General features: G+C 41.6%; 1 pseudogene; it reads right to left on the bottom strand.

The window, feature by feature from the left end:
• Positions 1 to 1,459: 1,459 nt before the first annotated feature.
• Positions 1,460 to 21,317, bottom strand: part of LOC113888678 — a 45,382-nt pseudogene continuing 25,524 nt past the window's right edge.

Below are 21,317 nucleotides of genomic sequence, written 5' to 3'. Positions count from 1 at the left end.
TAGATTCTGCCTTCCAGGGCCTCTGTCTCTGTGAACTTTGCCAGCATCTCAGTGAGCAGGCAATCTGTCTGATTCAAAGGGACAAAACCCTTTTCTTGCAGTGATAAGCGTTCAGGGAACTCCAGGGGACAGATCCCAAAAGGGCTCAATGGTATGGATTTGTAATTGCATGATACACAAGTGACCTAGGATGAAAAAATTAGTTTATAGGTTATGTAACTTACATGCTTCCCACATTCATTTTTGCTAGCACATAACAACCAAAACTAAGTGTATAGTTTTTCAAAAAATATTTCGTATTTAACTGATAAACATAACTTTTAAGAGAATTAGAGCATATTACTTCTGGTGTGTATCTCTATGATGCTAGCGGTAACTGGACAACCACACAGCACAGACAGTATTACCTACTCCCCTTTCTCTCTTCTCTCCCATTCAGTGCCACAGTATTACAGATAGAAGTTACCACGGAGGTCATCAAGCCATCAGTCTGAGATGGAGAATTTATAGACTCCTGCCTGCTTCTCTCATCCTCATGCTCTATGCTCCTCTAGACTCGGCTCCTTCCATCCAGTCCAGCTTCCTCTCTTTTTGCTCTTGTTTCTAGCAGCGTCCCTATACTGATGCCTGTGCTCCAAGAGCCTCGAAGTACCTTGTCATTTGCCCTCCTCCCCAACTATAACCTTCCCAGATGCACCTTTCTTCCTACAAACTTTCAGGGAGGTTGAGGAAGTGCTGAGAAATACTCCCTTTTCACAAGCTGAAAAACAAAAGCCGAATAAACTTTTCTTCCCCTTCTACTCATCATTCTTTTAAAACCCTAACTACCCTCAGTAGCATAGTGTAGAGGTTTTACTTGAATCTCTCAAGTTGCCACTTTTTTAACTCTATCAATTCTTTCTGCATGTTCTCACAAAGCCTTACCTGAGTCTTCCCTCATACCTTACATGGCTAAGGAAACGAAAGGTAGTGGGGAACCGGAGGGAGGGTTGCTTAGGCATTTGGCATCTTCCTAGCCACCTCCCTCCCTTGTATGTTGAATAAAGGCTTTAGAAGGAATGATGCTCTTTCAAACAACCATGGAACCAAGGTTATAGACAAACTCTTCAATTTCCTAAGGCTGATCAAATAGGATGGGATGCCAGCAATGAGTACTTAATTGTAACAATGAGAATATTACATTACCGTATCATCATTATAGGTTAAAAGACATTTCCTGAAAGTGAAGTGATCTGGCAAGTTAAAAAAATCTGCCTGGGAAGACAGGAGGCAAGTTCACCAACGAAGCCCTCACATAGTACTGTGAAAGGCACCGCGGCCGCCCTCCACTGTGTATAGTTACAGCAAACGTACCCTCGTTAGGCCCACAACTTGGGAAGGCACTCACGGGAAGCCTAATACTATACCAGCCCCGCTCCAGCGTGTGGGGCAGTCAGGGCAGGCCCGAGCACACACCTACCTGGCTAAGTAGCTGCCCGTGAAATATGGTTTCACCACCTTTAAGACCTGTTTGGTGAGCTTCCTCTGGGAGAAGGGGATGAGGATCCGGCGCGTCGTGCCTTCGGACTCGAGTTCCTGCTGCACTTTGTGCAAAAGCTCGCAGAGAACTCCTGCGCGTCCTGCTGGTCGTAGCCGCGGAAGGCAGGGATCAGGCTCCACACCGAGTGAAGCATGGCGAAGGGCGACACCAGGGCCCACTTTCCCGACCACATGACGCGAAAGAGGGTGTGCAGTTCGTGGCAGAGGGAGATGTGCTTCGAGCTGGGCTCCCTTGTTCTGGATGAGCTCTAGGCTCCTGCTGAGGGAGGTCCCACCGTTCAAGCAGAGGCCCTCGCGCTCGCAGGCCTCGGCCCCATCACTCCGGGTCGACGACAGCTCTGTGGCCGAGCTGCTGGCTGGCCTGCCTGAGAGCGGGGCCTTGCCGTTGGCGGCCCTGGGGAACAGCTGCTCCGTCTTGGACGGGTCGAGGTTCAGAAAGCACTCGCGGAACTTGCGCAGGTGGCTGAGCACCTGCAGGATGGAGTTCATATAGCAGGTGTTGCCCAGGTTGCGCAGGCCCGTGACGCCGGGCGCCATGGCGGGCGCGCGGCGCGGCGCAGGGCGGGGCCCGGCGGGCGCGCGCGGGGCGGGCACGCGCAGCGGTGCGGTGCGGGGCGTGTGCAGCAGCAGGCGCGCGCTTTTGCGCGGGGGGGCGCTGGCCAGCTCCTCCAGCAGTCGTCGCTTCACTTCGCGCCGCCGCTGCCGCGCCGCCTCCTTCTTGCGCTCCAGCGCCTCTTCCCGCCGCTGCTGCTCCAGCTTGGCCTGGCCCCGCGAGGTCTTCTCGAACCAGAGCCGCAGCGTCCTGGCCAGCAGGCGCTGGCGCCGGTACCACAGAGCCGTGAGCATCTGCGGCTGTCCCTGGGGAGCGCGCTGCGGCGGGACTGCGTCCTCGCCCGCCGCCATGGACCGCAGCGTCCGCCCGCGCCTCAGCGGCGGGTCCTGCGTCTGGCCCCTGACCGCCAGGAGGGAGCTTCTCAGCAGCTTCAGGTCCCCTCCGGGTTGTCGTTAAGCACGTAGTCCTTGCACAGGTAGCAGAACACGTAGAGATCCCGGACCTCCATGGCTAGCGGGTGTCTGGTCTCTTCGAAGTGTTTGAGGGCATGATCTTCGATGTAGCGGCCGCAGGCCACGTGCGAGCACTTGAGACAAGCCCACACCGACTCGGTGGTGGCGCACTCCCGGCAGTACCACTTCTGCGGGTTCAGGATGGAGTGGTCCTGGGCGAGCCGCAACCGCCCTACATGTTTGCATCTATCCATGTCTTAGGGAAGGCTCCACTCTTTCAACCTGGCACGATAAGGGCCCCCAAAGAGAGAGAGAGAGAAAAAAAAAAAAAAAACTTTCAGCAAAATATTTTTCTAGAAAAAGGCTTGCAACCGGCATTTCCCACTAAGTATTCATTAGTTTTCAATTCAAAATTGGTTCCTTTGGAAGGAATTTTTATAAAAGGAAAAGCAGTTTTGGCATAGACCGGAATTACAGAAAGACAATTAAATTCCTTAAAAAAAGGAAGAATCACAAAATACTAAACGACAGACCTTAATGTGTAACTTTACATTTTCTAAGACTGTTTTAGTTCTTGAGTATCAGCTAATTTTTACGTAAGGCTGATTTAGAAATGTCATTACCCTCATTTCACGTTGCACCCAACTGGCCACTAGGGGAAAGAAGCCCATATTCTGATCCATCTCTGAATTGATGATGTCCTGGAAGTGAAAGCCTCTCTGACTCATGGTGACAAGATCCTGGCTGTATGCAAAAAGGGACAGGGCAGAGGAAAGGCGAGGAGAGACAGAGCTCACAAACCAGTGACACCAGGACCTCATCACAAACCAGGAGAGATGAAGACACTCAAATACAAAGGCAATCTTAGGTCAATTTCACTGTATTTCAAAGTAGAGAGAACAAAATATGGTTAAAAAAAGAGAGCGAGAGAAATGGTAAGAGAAAGTCCTTTGCAGTACAAAGTAATTTTATTTTCTTGTGTCCAAAGATCCTGGTTAAGTAGGTAGACTGAGCCTCAATCTAACATTTTGTCTTCTACAAGTTTGTGCCTCATTTCATATGCTAAAATCGTAAACCCCCTCCCCCAGGTGATGGTATTAGGAGGTGAGGTCTTTGGAAGATGCTTAAGTCATGAATGGGTTGACCCTCATGGCATGAGCCTTCAAGAATGGGATTAGTGCTTCTAAAAAGAGCTCCCTCACCCCTTCCTCCATGTGAGAACACAAATGAAAAGCCAGCCACATGTCTGTGAACCAATTAGCCTTTGCCAGATACGGAATCTGGTGCCATGATCTTGGACTTCCCAGCTTCCAGAACTGTTATGTATAAGCCACCCAGTCTATGGCATTTTTGTTACAGTAACTCTGAGGGACTAAGCCAAAGTGTCTGTCTGTAAAGAACATTTACATCTTGTAAAAAGGATGGAAAACATTTACCTTCCTTACTGAAAGAATAAGTAACTAAAGAACTAGACGAATCTGACTTGGTGATATAGTGGCTACTGGTTATTACAGTATTTAATCAAACTATGAGACCAGAAAAAAAAGCAAACCTTCCAGATAATGTATGCAAAAATGCTTTTTATTTTTAAAACAGTGGTAACTCACTAAGCATTTTTTTTTTTTTTTTGGTCTTTCTAACATTGCTTCTTCAACATTGTTCATCAGAGAAGCCTAATAAGCAATTTCTTCAAGGGAAAGAGGCTATTTTAAAATAAAACATTTTATTCTTTGGAAAGCTGACCTTCCAACAATATCAGCATTTAAAATTCCCTAAAGGGAGTTCCTCTTATAAGTGGACTTCCTTCACCTCATTTCTTGTCCACTCTCATTTCTGGGAGCAAATACAGTTCTGTCACGATGGGGTCACCCAAGAGAAGTTCTAAATCCAAAGCACTCTAAGTAGTTCCTTCAGTTGGTTTTCCTTTCTGGCTTGGCCCTATTGCTAAAACTCACAAATATACCACAGGACCAACCAGAGACCCTTCTCATTTTAAAATTGCCCATTCCAGCCCATTCCTATATAAGAAATCCTTAAATCGTCATACAAAGGAAACCAACCTAGATTATCTTCCATCAAATCAGATCATCCTTTGAGTACTGTCAGGATTTAGTTTCTACTATGTTATTTTTCTAACTATTGACTTGTTGCTAAGTGCCCTTTAAGTCATGTCTGTGGATGTATTTCTCCATACAACTAGATATAACCTCCTTCAGAGAGGAGATCAAGTGTTGTATTTCTTTTTTTCTTTAACCTTTATAATTTCAAGACTTGTGGGTGTGCTCACCTCTTTAGTGGTCAAAGGTATTCTGTCAGAATTACTTCTCCACATAGCCCAGAACAGTACTGAAATAACCATTTCTGTTTACTTTTTGTAGGGCATAGTCAAATTAAAAGACATGTTAGGAAGATAAGATGGTCAACAAATGAATTTTCTTTTTGCTCTTTATTACCAATCAAGAGTTTAAGTTGCATACACATGATGCTTACAACCAATTACTGGGGACACAAATAAAAGTCAGTAATAAAAGAATGAAAAGGGGAAGTCAAAAGATTGGTAATTCCCAAGTTTGTCATTAACTTGATATTTTTCAAAACGTAGTCGCTAAACCACCTACGTAGCAACAAAACTCCTTAGGATACTTGTCATATGTACAGATTTCTGGTGATGACCCCAAACTTGATGGTTTGGGGGAGGGGTCTACAATCTCCATTTCCCACAAGCTCTACAGGTGATTCATTTCTACACTAAAACCTTAGACTGTAATCCAGGAAGTTATATAGGGGTGAAGAACATCTCCTAGAAGTCAAAGAAAGAGTTTTATTTCCCAAGATCTTTCACTTAGACCAGCGCTGTCCAATAGAACTTTCTGCGATGATGGAAACATTCTTTATCTGCATCGCCCAATACTGCACTACTGTCCCGTGTGTCTCCTGAGCACCTGAAACGTGGCCAGGGAGACGGAGGGGCTTACATTTATTCTAATTAATTTTAATTTAAATAGCCACATGTAACTGGTGGCTGCAGTATTAGCAAAGATTTAAATACACCAGGACATACTATCTTTAGCTCACTTGGCTTTTCTGTTTTCTCCCTCCAGAAGATTCAGTACTCACTGAATCATGTCTGAATAGCCTCTTCTTATAACTCAAAACCTGACAAATCCCCACTTTAGCCAAGAGGAACCTTGATGTGTCTTTAGAAATTTAATTGCTACTGAGATCTTATCACATGAAACACAGCACAGCTTCGAATTCTATAAAAAGAGAGTATATCTGTGAACAGGAATATAGCAACACAACACCCAGAACACTGGTACCTTATAAAATCAGCTTCTGTCTAGAAAAACAAAAAACAAAGCAAAACATGTTGGAACAACAACAACAACAAAAAAACAAAATAGAAAAACACTAAAAAAACCATTCCACACCCTCTGCATGGAATGCTGCCAAATGGAAAGGGCACTCTGGAAATTCTTTCTTCCGATTTCATTTTCTGATCCATAAATCTGCTGAGCACGTGTATCCTTTCCTGCACAGCCTTTTTCCTGTTACAAATCTGTCGTGGCGATTCACTAACCTGCCATATGGCAGAGTAAATCCATTCAGGAAGACACGAGGCTACTCTGTACCTTACCACACTGATTTAACCTAGGCAGACTAGCTTCTCTAGAGGAAAGACATATCTGAGGCATGAAATGGAAATCACTCAAAAGTGACACAAAAGCCAATACACAATAGAGAATAAAGAGAACACAATCATGGGTATACTCAGTTCAAGAAATTTTGATTGTATTTTCTTTGTATATTATAAACATTTACTTAATTTGTTGCAGTTTGAAGTAAAAAAAATTTCCAAAATGTATGCTCAACAATAATCATTAAAATGTTTGCAGCGTACAAAAAAACAAAAACCAAAAACACACCAAAAGGAAGACCATGTGCTTCACTCACCCCTCATACAACCTCCAGCCACTTTAGGAACAAGGCCTCATCTCATGCTCATAGGCACAAAGAGGACATTTCTTTTACATTTTTCTGACATGTACCCCTTTTCCTTCATAATCACTGAAGGTCATAAAAGTCCTGATAGTTCCAATGAAAAAATATATCATCTGGTGTGCAGGCACCCAGCTTCCCAGTGTAACTTTAGGGAATTAACAAGATGTGCCTTAATAGTTCTCCATCATTAAGTAGATCAGTAACTGTAAATAAATGTCCAGGACACCTTGGATTGATCTGCATATAGGGAAAGCAAACCTGACAAAATACTGGCTTTTGCTTCTTCAAGTACTATAGCTTTATATTTAAAAATCTGAATCAGCTCGAGCTAAAAACCATAATTAATATTTAAAGGATTCTACTATAGTTAATGTCACCAAATAGTAAAAGAAGCTAATGAAATCTATTTAGTATGAGCATTTTGTTCTGAGAAACTTCTAGATTATTTAAAAGGTCCCTGTTTGAGAAAGATGACTGAATGTTACAAAATCTTTCAAAAATTTATAGCTTGAAAATATGATTTGCTTTTTAATTGCAACATTCCTGTTCTCAATTAGCAGATTTCTTAGCCAATCTGAAATGGATAACAGCATCTCATCACCAGAAATAAAATTTCTGGGGAGAAAATCAACAAAAATAAAATAGGAAAATTTAAAAGAATCCACTTTAGGGAGATTTCCATTTCTTCTCTCTCATCGTTTTGATTTCTTCTCAGTTCTTAACTATGGATAGTGGAAAAATCCTGCTTGGTCTTGGTGAGACCAAGTGGCATAAATTCCAGCTTCAGAGCGAGTAGACACTATGGTAACATGCTGACAGCCTTCATTTACATAAAAGAATACTAATTACGTGGTATCATCAACATCTGCGATTCTGCTCACTGCCATATGCGACAGTGCAGGGTATTTTAACCCTTCAACTTACTACACGTATCCTACATGACATGTTCCACAAAACCTGCAAAGGATGCCTGAAAACACAGTGAACATGTGTTTACAAATAACTAGCGTTAAACATGAATTTTATTTTCAGCTAATGGTTTATTTCTGAGAGATATTGGAAAATGTAATTTAATATCAATATACAATTAAGAAAAAGAATTATTTTAAAGTAGACATCACATTAAGATACAGTTAATAGGACTTTCCTGATGGTCTAGTTAAGACTCTGTGCTTCCAGTGTAGGGGGCACGGGTTTGATTCCTGGTCAGGGAAGTAAGATCCCATATACTGTGTGGCACAGCCAAAAAATAAAAATAAAATAACTAAGATACAGTTAATAACCCAAAAGGGAAGAATGCTACATTTTAGAGTATTATATGGGGCTTTAAAAGGTTGTATTGTAAGTACAATGAAACTAGCATTTTGAATTTGTGAATTATGGCTAAAATAAAAATAAAACAAAGAAATAGATACAAAATAACAAAAACTAGGGACAAAGACTGAGAAGGGTGAGGTTAGCCTCTGGCTAAGTGCAGTGTTGGCTTGAGACTCAACATTAAAAAATCAAAGATCGTGGTATCCAGTCCCATCACTTCATAGCAAATGAAGTGGAATGATGGGAAGCAAATGATGGGAAAAAAGTGGAAGCAGTGACAGCTTTTTTTTCTTGACCTCCAAAATCACATCCAAATTGTGGACGGTGACTGTAGCAGGAAATTAAAAGATGTTTACTCCTTGGAAGGAAAACTATAACAAACCTAGTGAAGTGAAGTTGCTCAGTCATGTCTGACTCTTTGCAACCCCATGGACTGTAGCCCACCAGGCTCCTCTGTCCATGGGATTTCCCAGGCAAGAATACTGGAGTGGGTTGCCATTTCCTTCTCCAGGAGATCTTCCCAACCCAGGGATTGAACCCAGGTCTCCCGCATTGTAGGCAGATGCTTTACTGTCTGAGCCACCAGGGAAGTCCTAACAAACCTAGATAGTGTATTAAAAAGCAGAGACATCACTTTGCCAACAAAGGTCCCTACAGTCAAAGCTATGGTTTATCCAGTAGTCATATTCGGATGTGAGAGTTGGACCATAAAGAAGGCTGAGCGCTAAGAACTGATGCTTTTGAATTGTGGTGCTGGAGAAGATTCTTGATAGTCCCTTGGACTGCAAGGAGATCAAACCGGTCAACCCTAAAGGAAATCAACCCCAAATACTCATTGGAAGGACTGTTGCTGAAGCTGAAGCTCCAATACTTTGGCCACTTGATGTGAAGAGCTGACTCACTGGAAAAGACAAAGGCAAAAGGAGAAAGGGGCAACGGAGGATGAGATGGTTAGACAGCATCACTAATCAGTGGACATGGATTGAGCAAAGTCCAGAAGATACTGGAGGACAGAGGAGCCTGGCCTGCTGCAGTCCATGGGGTTGCAGAGAGTTGGATACGAGTTAGTGACTAAACAACAAGGAAGTGCAGTGTGGAGACTGGCTGGGCGCTGGGGGATGATGGCTAAAGGGGTGGAGAGCCCTCACAGCTGCTGCACTTTCCCTTGTCCCCTCCATTACCATTCTTCCTGAATGTGGGTGCTTGTGGTAGATGGGTGAGAGATAACCTGTAGGTCAGAGCATCCCTCAGAGACTCCTCCAGAGGCTGAATTCTCTGAGATGGGTTTGGAAGCTCTAAGTCAATGTGTTCTTGAGCTCTTAGACCTGAGAGCAGACTGGCCACTTGAGCAGTGGCTCTTGGCCACTGGTGATGGTATGCTGATGTGCTGGGTATGTCGAAGGCTTGCAAGGTGGGCCATCACCATCAGTAACCAAGTGCTGATGTTCAAGAATGAGTCTGTCTAATCATGGGTTATAGCAGATTCAAAGTTACGTCCACGTGATAATGTCTCACTTGCATTAGGATCTGCTCTCTTCAAATATAAAGGAGGAGAGTTCATCTAGAGAGCCGGCCAGCACACAAGCCTGACTTGCCACAGCGCCAGGAGATGACAGAGGACAGAACCTCCGGCACTGTACAGATGCTCCGCTCTGTGCCAAGTACCAACTGATCTAACTGTATGAAGAGCCAGCACTGGGCGAAGCCCTCTGTTACCTCCCGTCTCTGCTCTTCTGTTCGCCTTCTTCCTCTCCAGGTTCAAACGTGCCCAAGTCTCTCCTGTCTAAAAGACACACAGGCCCAAGTCTGCCCTGCTTCTGGACTCTCCCTGACGTTATTTTTAGGTTCTTTCTCCTTCTGCCTGCTTTACTTCTGGCAAGAGGAATGTGCAGCTTCAAGTTTCTCACAACTCACTCCTTCACACCTTTATTTCATAGAAACCGTTTTCTCAAAGGCCTTTGCAGTTTCCTCAGAGCTGAGCCCATCGGCTTTTTCTCAGTCCCCATCCACATCTATTTTGCCCGACAACTGAACACACACTCACTTCTGCATTTTCCGTGACTGCTCTCTTCTGGGTTTCCTCCTGCGTCTCTAATACACCTTTTTTGTTTTCATGTGTGTTCCTTGAAATGTGAACTCTCCTCCTTAAGGTTCTATCCTCAGCTGTCTTCTTGGTGATTTCATCTGGTGATTTCATCCCGGAACATCAAGTATCATTTCTATTAATGTATTTTAACCTCACACTTTAGAAAAAGCCATTTTATTGAGATATAGTTGACATACTGTAAAATCCACTCATTTAAAGCACACAACTCAATAATTTTTAGTACATTCACAGAGCCCCACAAATATTCTTGCATATAACATCTGTCCATTTCCTTGCAGAGGCTTGGTCTCGGGTTGCATCTTCACATTCTGATACCCGCATTATGGTACACTACTGTTAATGTTATTTGCAGGATGAAGCTTCTGAACATTTGGTAGCAGGGATAATCATACATTGAGCTATACACACTGTTTCATCCAAGTCTCCTGATGATCAGGACATATAAGATGACAGACAGGGGGTTAAGGATATGCCATCTGTGGAACAAAGCTAAGTAGCTGCCCTTGAAGGGATCTGTTTTTTTTTTTTTTATTCATTAACCATATACTCTTTCCAAAGAGATCTGTGCCTAGAACTGAATCCAGGAGGATAGTAGACTGGGCACAAGGAAAACTGTTCATACCAAATTCAGAGAAATTCTGAATACAGTGCGAGCACACACACACCCACCCACCCACACACACACAAATGTCATCTGTGACTCTATACGAAGCGGCACACAAGAGAGGAGGAGAACTAAACTGGCTGTTAAGGGCTGAACACGTCTGCTTCCGGGCTTAGTCGTTCACGCTGCTTACAGATCAAACCTGATGATGCTTTCAGTTTGATCTCCCTGACAAGCTAGTGTTCAAGCAAGGTCCAAACTAAAGGCTTCCTCTTCTGCTCCATGTGCTGTGAGTCTCAGTTGTGTCCAACTCTTTACAACCTTAGGGACTGTAGCCTACCAGGTTCCTCTGTCTATGGGATTCTCTAGACAAGAATACTAGAGTGGGTTGCCATGCCCTTATCCAGGGTATCTTTCCAACCCAGGGGTCGAACCCGAGTTTCTTGCATTGCAGGTGGATTCTTTACTGCTGAGCCACTGGGAAAGCCCTTCTACTCCACAGCCACAGGGAAGAAGTCTATTGCTGCTGCTGAAAGAATGAGTTTGCCCTTTAAATATCTGACCACCAGGAACTATGGTTTGTCCCTGCAGTGTGACTCCAAAGCACTGTGTCTAGAGCAGCTGGGCAGTCATCAAAAATGCATACATATGTCAGACTTCCTGAACTGTACCCTTTAAATACATGCAGTTTATTGTACATAGATTACATCTCAATACATTTGTTAAAAATTGCATAGACACCCACACACAGACACATACATGCACATACCTCTAATGAAATAATAGATCTAGCCAGCAGCTCTGTCAGCATCTAGGTGAAAGCTGACAGGAAACTTTACAATGGATGCATAAGGCTGACAGCACCTGACTCCACTGACCAATTTTACATCGAAAATAGGACAACCAGACATTATATGCTTTCCTGATGGAATGCAATAAGAGGTTCACAGGAATATCACCTACTGCCATACTCTTCCTAAAATAACTCAACCTGAGTCCACCAAAGCCTTTGGATCTGGCGCCAGATCATAAGCAATGTGTGACAGGAACACGCTGCAAGGCTGCAGTTAGCCAAAGCACCAAGTCAGAGTGTGGCAGATGTTACAGGATCAATGGTCTGGAGTCTTAACAACAAGAGGAAAAAAGCAGGTGGGTAGACCTGCTATAGGTTCTAAGAAACCTAGAAACGTATCAACCAAATGCAATGTGTGGTTCTTCTTTAGAGCCTAATCTGAACAAGCCAAATATAAAAACGTATTTTTGAGAAAACTGGGGGAAATGTTTAAAATACTGTTTGTCTCTTGCTATACCACTCTGTATTTTTTTTTTAAACAATTTCGTTGATGTAGAACTGACATACAATGAACTGCACATATTTAAAAGGTACAACTTGATAAATTTTGACATATCGTATTTACTTGTGAAATCACCACAACCAAAATAATGAACGTGTCCATCACCCCCAGAAGTTTCATGCCCCTTTGCAGTCCTTTCCCCCAGCTGCCCTCCCCTAAACCCTAAGTCCAAAATTGGAGAAATTTAAATACAGACTAAGTATTAGATAATACTAATTATTAGTTTGATGTGACAATGGCATTATGGCTGTATTTTTTCAGTTTTTATATGTTAGAGACATCTCTGAAGTATTTACAGGTGAAATATAATGATGTATAGAATTTGCTTTAAAATACTCTAGGGGGAAAATGTGGCAGGAAGATAAATGAAACACAATTGTCAAAATGTTCATAATTTTTGAAGCTGATTGATGGGGACATGGAGTTCATTACAACTAGTCCCTTTATTTTTGCGTATGCCTGAAAAGTTCCATGAAAAAAAAAATTTAAAGACAAAAAAGCAAACAATATACTCTCTGATAGCAAAGAAGACCTTGAGCTATGAAGCATTCACAAATTAGACAAGTTACGAGACACCTTTCCTCTCTGCCATTTACCATCGTATCTAGTTTACCCTGCAACGCACCCTCCCACCCACTACGACACCCCCAATCAAGGCGGAGCAGTTTTTTGAGGCAGTGTTAGTCACAGACATGGCTTGCATAGTCCTCTGGTCTGGGCCTCAAGAAAACAGCCTTTAGACTCAGGTGGCAAACTCTGTAGCTTCCCCAAGAAACTTCATCAGAATTCTGCTCACAAAAATTTCCAGAGGATATTTGTCTTTAGCGGGCACAAGGCCACTTTAGTGGATCTGTTGAAGTGTTCTTGCTTAGTCTAATGTTTTCTTTCTTTATGAAACTTCTTTATTGGGAAAGAAAAATCTGTTTTTTTTTTTTGCAATTCTGCTTCTTCCTCACTAACTCTGATTTATCCAAATGGCAAGGAGCTCATCCTATGCCTTTCCGAGTTTCACTGTAGTCACAGGAAAAAACAGTAGCACAACAAATACTTGTGTTCCTCTGACTCCCGTCAGATGAAGGTTACTCCCAGTCCATGCGATGTTTGCGGAAGCAAAATTCGGCCACACAGAATCAATACAATATTCACAAACATACTGCTTTGTATTTGGCCCCTCCTCTTTGGACATTTGTCTTCTTTGCTCTTGAAATAAAATGCTCAAAAGTTGTGTTTTCATTCATGCAAAATAGGATGGACCTCTGTCCTGACAGATGTGCTCTGGCATATTGTTGAGCCCATCATGAATCCTTGGTTTCATACCAGAACACCAGTGATACCACTATAGAAGTTAACTCTCAAATGCATTATTCTGAGAAAATTTATTCAAAGTTTCAACTTGAAATGCCAAGAACTGCTTTCCCAGCTGCAGCCCAGGCAGCGAAATTGGGAATCTCCCTCCTCCCACTTTCCCCACATGGCTGAGGAGGGCTTTCCACACATGGCCATTTGTATGGGAGACACATATATACATTAGGAACTGCCTGCAGAGGAAGAAAAAGGAACAATTTCTGTGAATAGAAAATAAATCTGACTAGAATTTAGACATGGATCATCCGGATGAGATGGTGATTTCAGTGGCTGCTCTAAGGAAAGGAAACCCCATCATGCTGATGTCTTGTTTCTTAAAAAAGGATGGTAGTATATTTAATCCAGTGCTTTCCCGATGATATGCCAGGGCACATCCGTCAGGATTGAGGCCCTTCATATTTTGCATCAATGGAGAGACAGCTTTTGAGCACTTTATTTCAAGAGCAAAGAAAACAAATGTCCAAAGAAAAGGGCCAAATACAAAGTGGTGTTTGTTACATACACACAAAAGGAGAAGACTAGAAGCTACAAAGAAAACACTCAGGGGCTTTAAATGAGAACAAGTTATACAAAGTATAAACTGGCCATATAACTGAAACTACCAGGCGTTTTTCGTTTTGTTTAAAGAGGCAGGCCTATGTATACAACACTTTAAAATACAGTATGTGAAGGAGAAAAGGGGTAGACGAGTGCCTATAATATGCCATCAAGACTGGAAAACACTACGCAAGCACCATCTCCCTCCCTCTTATCACATGCCCTGTAGTGCAAACTGGGGTGGAGGGGAGTAAAGGTAGGAAAAAAAAGAGAGCCACTAACATTTGTACCTTTTGGGGGAAAAAAAAATCATGTGTTATCTATTTTCCAAAAGGCTACAACACTAAGGAAACTGTTTCAATAATCTTAAAAAGTCAGGCATCAGCAAGATGGCAGAAGATAAGCACAGAGCATACATGATTTACTATATCTTTATTAGAAAATAGGATTCGGGGACAGGCAGTCTGATGGTACTTATGGCATATGGAGAACCTAAGGAGTTATATTCTAGTAGCACTCAATGTTGCAAAAGGAACCCCCTCACACACTTTTCTACAAGCTTATGACCTGCAAAGTGCAGACCTCTTTGGCTTATTGCAGAAGCCTCAGTCGGTCATGTCAATCACCTGAAATTTCATATCAGCCAAGGTACCAAGGTAATTTCTACTCTGCTTCCCCAGAGGCCACTACCGAAAATTGTCAATAGAAGGGAATTCTGTGAGCAGACTCTTCCAACTCTCAAGAGAGCTTCATTTCCTTCATGGACAGATCCTAACATTATTCCAGTTTACTGGGCAGCAAAGTAATTCTCTCAACACCCAGGCCACTTCCCTGAAGGAGCGTGAGTGTGACAGTGCGGGTGTGGTCGGGATGGGGAAGGCCATCGGCTGGGTGATGGAGGCCTCCTCCCTCTGCACCACTCCAAGTATATCAGGCACATTATAAGCCTCAGTTTCTTAAGTCTGTAAAACTGAGGAGCAATAAAACCTACTCCAAAGAGTTGTTCTGAGGGAGATGCAAATGAGATGGCCGTGTAACTGCATTCTGAAACTGGCTGACTCTAAACAAAGTACTGGCTGACTTGGCTACCTTGTCACTCATTCCCCAAAAGTTATTTTTGCTTCCACAGGGCTTAGAGTTGGGCTGGCTAATTGAGCAGCTTATAGTAACTGACTACCTGGCCTTGACTTTATCAATAGTTTCATCCAAGAAGCCCGTCATACCAAAATATTATTAAATAAGAAAACTGAGGATACTTTCATATTAAAAATAAGAAAAATCACTACCTTTCCAAAACAAATGAGAGTTTTATTATTCATTATCTCTTTTTCTTAGGTTTTTGAAAAATTGTGTTTAACAGTAACACAGAGCAAGGATAGTGAAAGTCCAAATAAGATGTTAAAAACAAACCCAGAACACCATAAAATGCCACTGAATTAAAGAAGCAGACTTGGTCTCAGCTCACACTCTCCAATGGGGGTATGCCCATTGAATACTTACAGGTCCAACAGAATGTGCTGCGTGGCAAAAATATAAAGGGGGCCTTCTTTCAAATAAGGCATAGAAGGCATTTCAAAGACGTGAACTGTGCATGAACCCTCATCTCTCGTTAAGAATAAAGCAGAAGTACTTCTGGGAACTCAACTATAGTGAGCTGGCACGAGAGAATAGAAGGCCAGTGCACACCCAGGCAACCAACTTCATGTAGTTTAAATCTCACAAGTCCCAGCCACTTCTTCTCCTATTTTAAATATATCCTGGCCTGCCAGTGGATCCCACCATTTAGATGAAGGCACTGACACGCCCATTAATAGCAAATAGAGAATCTTATAAGGGAAACACATAAAGCCAATCAACTGTTATTAATTAATTGTAGGTTAATTTACAACAGCAGGAAGTGGAAAACTGGTGCTAAGGGGCAGGATACTGCACAACTGAAATGCAAGGAGGAAGAAACTAAAGAGTGAAAGGAAAGTATGAATCACTGCCTGAGACCCTGGAGAAGAAAGACTCGAGCCTTAAGGAGTATTTGACAGCAAGGAGGGAGGTCCCTAAAAAACAATATGAGAACAAAAAATAAGCTTTACTGACTTCATCATTTTTTCCCCCTGTATCCTTCCCATGTTGCCTGCGGTAACTGTGCTGAATGTTGTCCATACCCATCAAGTTATAACCTCAGTGGGGTTTAACAAAACAAGATTCCGGCAGGCCAGAATTAGTTATTCATATATATTAAAAGCTACTCATTATCTGTAGCTTTTAATACATATGAATAACTAGAATGGTAATTTTTCTCAAGTTAAACCTTTCATTTCTGAATATGTGCTTTCTGAGTCTGACATCTCAGAAAACTTCAGTTTGTTATTTTTAAGTTACTGGTCACTGACAGCCTACAGTCAAAGGTAAAGTCCCCATCAAACAACCCAATTCCACTACAGCCAATTTATCAAAACATGTATGTTATCACTCTACCTATCACTCACATAAGAACTTATCAGGATTAATAAGAACTAAACCACTTTGAAGGAACTGTCAGTAAAAAAAAAATCTTATCTAATATTGGCAGAAGCTAAATAACAGACATTACATATTCCAAGAGACCAATTAACAGTCTTCTGAGGGACCACTTAATGCATTATTTATTCTAAGAGGCCAGCCTGAGTCTGCCAGTAAAGAAAATATCTCAGAATTTAGTGGGAAGTGCGGCAGGACACATTAAGGTGTTGATGTCATTAAATAGTTTTAAGAAATAAAGGAATCCTCACTTTGTGTTCATATGTGAAAATGATGCAGAATGTCTCTAAAACTGCAGATAAGGCTTTATCTTCTAAGGCTGAAGTTCGAAAGAAGAAAAATGTATTGGACACAATAATCCATCTGTTAAAAACACCAAAATCCTGAGGTCTGGATGACTGCAGAGTTCTAGGGCCCCCCAAACCCATTTATGAAAAGCCCAGGCAGGGCTAATATCATACTCAGTGATGAAAATTGAAAAAATTACCTCTGTTCATAGATGACATGATATTATATGTAGAAAACTCTAGAGATAACACACACATACACACACAGTTAAAACTAATAAATTCAGCAAAGTTGTAGTATACAAGATCAATATATAAAACTCAGTGTGTTCTATACACTAACAATGAAATATGAAAAGGAAACTAAGAAAACAAATTCATTTATAAAGAATAAAATAAAAAAGAATACATACTTGGGAGTAAATGTCACCAAGGAAGTAAAAGACTTATACTGAAAACTACAAAACACTGTTGAAAGAAATCACAAATACATGAAAAGACATCTCATGTTCACAGACTGGAAAACTTAATATGTTAAGATGTCAATATTACCCAAAATAATCTACTGATTCAATGAAATCCCTATTAAAATTCCAGTGGCTTTTTTTTTTTTTGCAGAAATAGGAAAATATATCCTAAAATTCATATAGGATCTCAAGGGACTCCAAAGAGTCAAAACCATTTTGAAAAAGAACACCATTGGAAGAACATACTCATGTTCTCATTTCCAAACCTATCACAAAGCTACAGTAATCAAAACAGTATGGTACTGGCACAAATCCACCAGTGGAACAGAACAGAAAAACCCCGAATAAATTCTTGTGTATATGGTGAAATGAACTTCAGCAAGGGTGCCAAGACCACTCAGTGAAGAAAGAATTGTCTCTTTAACAAATGTTTTTAGAAAATTAATATCCACATGTAAAGGAATGATTGGACCCTTACACCATATACAAAAATTAACCCAAAATGGATTAAAGACCTAACCATAAAACCTAAAAACATACAAGTCCTAGAAGAAAACATAGGGGAAAATCTTCATGACACTGGACTTGGCAACGATTTCTTGGATATTATACCAAAAACACAGGCAACAAAAGCAAAAATAGAGAAGACTATATCAAACTTTAAAATCTTTGTGTATCAAAGGATACAATCAACAGAGTGAAAGGCAGCCTACAGAATAGGAAAAATATTTTCAAATAATTAATAACCAAAATGTATAAAGAATTTCTACAACACCAAAAAAAGAAAATCAAGCAACCCAATTAAACAAATCAAATAACCCAAAGGACTTGAATAGGCATTTCTCCAAATATGATATGCAAATGGCCAACATGCACTGAAAAGATGCTCAACATCAGTAATCATCAGAGAAATGCCCATCAATGGATGAATAAACAAACTGATACATGTATAATGGCACAGATTCAGCCTTAAAAAGGAATTCTGACACATACTACAACATGGATGAACCTTAAGAACATTATGCTAAATGAAATATGCCAGTCACCAAATGACAAATCAATATGATTTCACTTACATGAGGTATAGAAAATATTCGAAGAGTCAAATTCCTCAAAACAGAAAGTATAATGGTGGTTACCAGGGACTGAGGAGAGGAGGAAAAGCTATGTATGGATAGGGTTTTAGATTTGCAGGATGAAAAAGTTCTGTTTCACAACGAGGTAAATATCCTTAACACTACTGAAATGACTAAAATAGTAGTTTTTAAAAATATTTCTTTATTTAGCTGCCCTGGCTCTGAGCTGTGGCACACAGGATCCTTTAGTTACAGCCTGTGGGATCTAGTTCCCTGACAAGGGATCGAATCCAGGCCCTCGGCACTGAGAGCGAGGAGTCTTAGCCACTGGACCACCAGTGAAGTCTCAGTAGTTTTTTGTAGTTTTTTTTGCCTTTTTTTTTACTTTACCACATTTTAACCAAAACTAGTTAAGATGATACTTTTATATGTTTCTTTCTTTTTGAAGAAAAACCATTAAAACATTTGTTCAGCACAAATGAGACCTGTGAACTCAAGAGTTTCCAGTCTCACATGGAAGATGAGAAATAGAGAGAGCCTGACTAGATAAGGGCCCCTTATGAGGCCGCCAGAGCAAACACAGTAAAAGCTTCACTAAGAAGCAAGGTAAACTACACGTCAATTGCTATTTCCTGAGTGTGCTTTCAACTGATATGACTGATTCAATCACCTGGGAGTCCACTCTACCCCAAGGTAATTTTTACCCCCACAAATGGATCTAAACCTACCAGTCTAGATGAAGACATTCCCCAACTACTCTCCAGACCAATAATTCCACTGGCCAAGGTAAGATGCCTATCTGTTTTGTTCTTGGGAAATACTGTTCTTTGTTAAGAAACTACATCTGTCCAATGTTCTTGGTGTTAGGTCCCCTTCTTTACAGTGATAATAGAGAGACAGTTTGGGTTGGCATACATGTGCACATGCAAGTGTGTATTTTATAGATCCATGAAATTAGAAAAAAAATCTGGGAACTACTGTTTTAGATAAAGTCCTCTTAGACCAAAGCCTTGGAGAGCCTTCTAACCTTCTGAGCCTATGATCCTAAATGGCTCAGAGAAAGGTTTCTCATGGTAATTGCCAACATTGGTTTTGGGCTCTTGACTATGTTTTCTTTTACACAGAACTATTTCCTTATTAAAAGTACTTTTATTTCATCTTCAGCTTCCTACCCTATAAAATAGTTATGGCACATATTTTTAATGTGTCATTTACAAATAAACTAGAGGCAATACGTGTGTGTGTGCTAAGTCATTTTAGTCATGTCCAACTCTTTGTGACCCTATGGACTACGGCCTGCCAGGCTCCTCTGTCCAAGGGATTCTCCAGGCAAGAATACTGGAGTGGCTTGCTACGCCTTCCTCCAGAGGATCTTCACAACCCAGCTATCAAACCTACGCCTCTTATGTCTCCTGCATTGGCAGGTGGGTTCCTTACAACTAGCAGCACCTGGGAAGCCCCCAGAGGCAGGATAGCATCGCGCTTAAATGTTCAAGCCAAACTGCTGGGGTTGGAGTTCAAGCTCTATCGTTATTAGTTATATATGACCTTGGGAAAATAATCTTTCTGGGGCTCAGTCTCCTTCTCTGTAATATGGAGACAATAATAGTTTATACTTCATAGGGTTGTTGTGAGAATTAAGTGAGTTAATATCTGTAAAATGCTTACAGCAATGCCCAGTCAGAGCTCAAGAAATGCCCAGCACAGTCAGAGCTCAAGAAATGACTGTCAGCATATAAAGCGACCCTGTAGCTTGCTCCACATCACAAACTGGCACTGCCAGTGAAGGATTATAACTATGATTATGCTCTCTGCTGAAATCCTTCCACTACCCACACAAACTCCTCTTCCCATTGGTCCAAAAATATAAGGTAATGTACAGGTATTTGGGGGCAAATTCTTACTCTGGGCTCTTCTCAGTCACCTTACATTAGGTTCCTGGACCCACTTCAAGGGTGTGTGTGTGTCTGTGTGGTGGGTGTAGGCTTCCCCACACCAACAAGCAATTAGTTCCTGGACGCCATCAGCGTGTCTGAGAATTCAACTGAATTCTGACACTATCTACCCAGAGATGGAATCAGATTCCACAGGTAAAGGGTTCAGTCCTACAAAACCATCTCTGCTTCAGACACCAATTGAAACCCCAATTTGTGACCTGTGGTTCTGACCAACTGGCTATTAATTAGAGGTTCCCATGACTCCCTCTTTGGGTTTGAAGCATTTGCTAGAATGGCTCACAGAAGTTAGGAAACTGTTTACTTACTGTATTACCAATTTATCATAAAGGATATGAATCAACAACTAGATGAAGAGATACAAAGGGCGAAGTCCTAAACGGGACTTGTGTTCTCATGGAACTCAAGGCTCAGCACAGCAGCACATGGAAACATTCTGGTTTCCCAGCGTGGAAGCTCTTTGAGCCCCATGTCACAAAGAGTTGGACATGACTAAAATGACTTAGCATGCACACACATATTGCCTCTAGTTTATTTGTAAATAAATAAACCCATTTTAGGTTTTTATGGTGGCTTCATTACATAGGCATGATTTCTTAAATCACCGAGCACTGAGGACTGATTCAATCTCTCCCCACTGCAGAGGTCAGGTGGTGAAATGAAGAGTTCCCACCCTCTAATCACATGGGTGGTTCTGTGGGCAACCAGACCCTGTCCTTAGGTGCTTTGCAAAAGTCATTTCATTAACATAGCAAAATATGCCTCCATCGCTCAACACTTAGGAAATTCCACGGGGTTTTGGAGCTGTGAGCCAGGAACTATGCACAAAGACCAAATATACGTGAGAAACATATTTTGGTCATCTGCATGATCTATATATATATATATATATTTTATAAATCACATTACCGCACACCTCTTCAAGGAGAATCCAACTTAGTCCCTCACAATCTGATCCTGCCATTTTATGCGGCAGGTTTGTTTACAATTTAAAACTACCTTCTTCTAGATATTTTTCAGATGAAAAATGTTTGCCCAATTCGAAATCTGACACACTTAAGGCTTTAAGAATATGTAATATTAATCAGCTTCACCACTTTCAGGAGCCTCTCTCTCAAGCATGCTCTCTGAGATGCTCTGCTTTGCATTCTCAAGTAGCTGTTGTGTGATGAGCTGCACAGATATAA

Source organism: Bos indicus x Bos taurus, unplaced genomic scaffold, assembly GCF_003369695.1.
Source record: "Bos indicus x Bos taurus breed Angus x Brahman F1 hybrid unplaced genomic scaffold, Bos_hybrid_MaternalHap_v2.0 tig00000909_arrow_arrow_obj, whole genome shotgun sequence".
NCBI lineage: Eukaryota > Metazoa > Chordata > Mammalia > Artiodactyla > Bovidae > Bos > Bos indicus x Bos taurus.
Note: the sequence above shows the minus strand (reverse complement) of the source record. Positions and strands in the feature narration are given on the sequence as shown.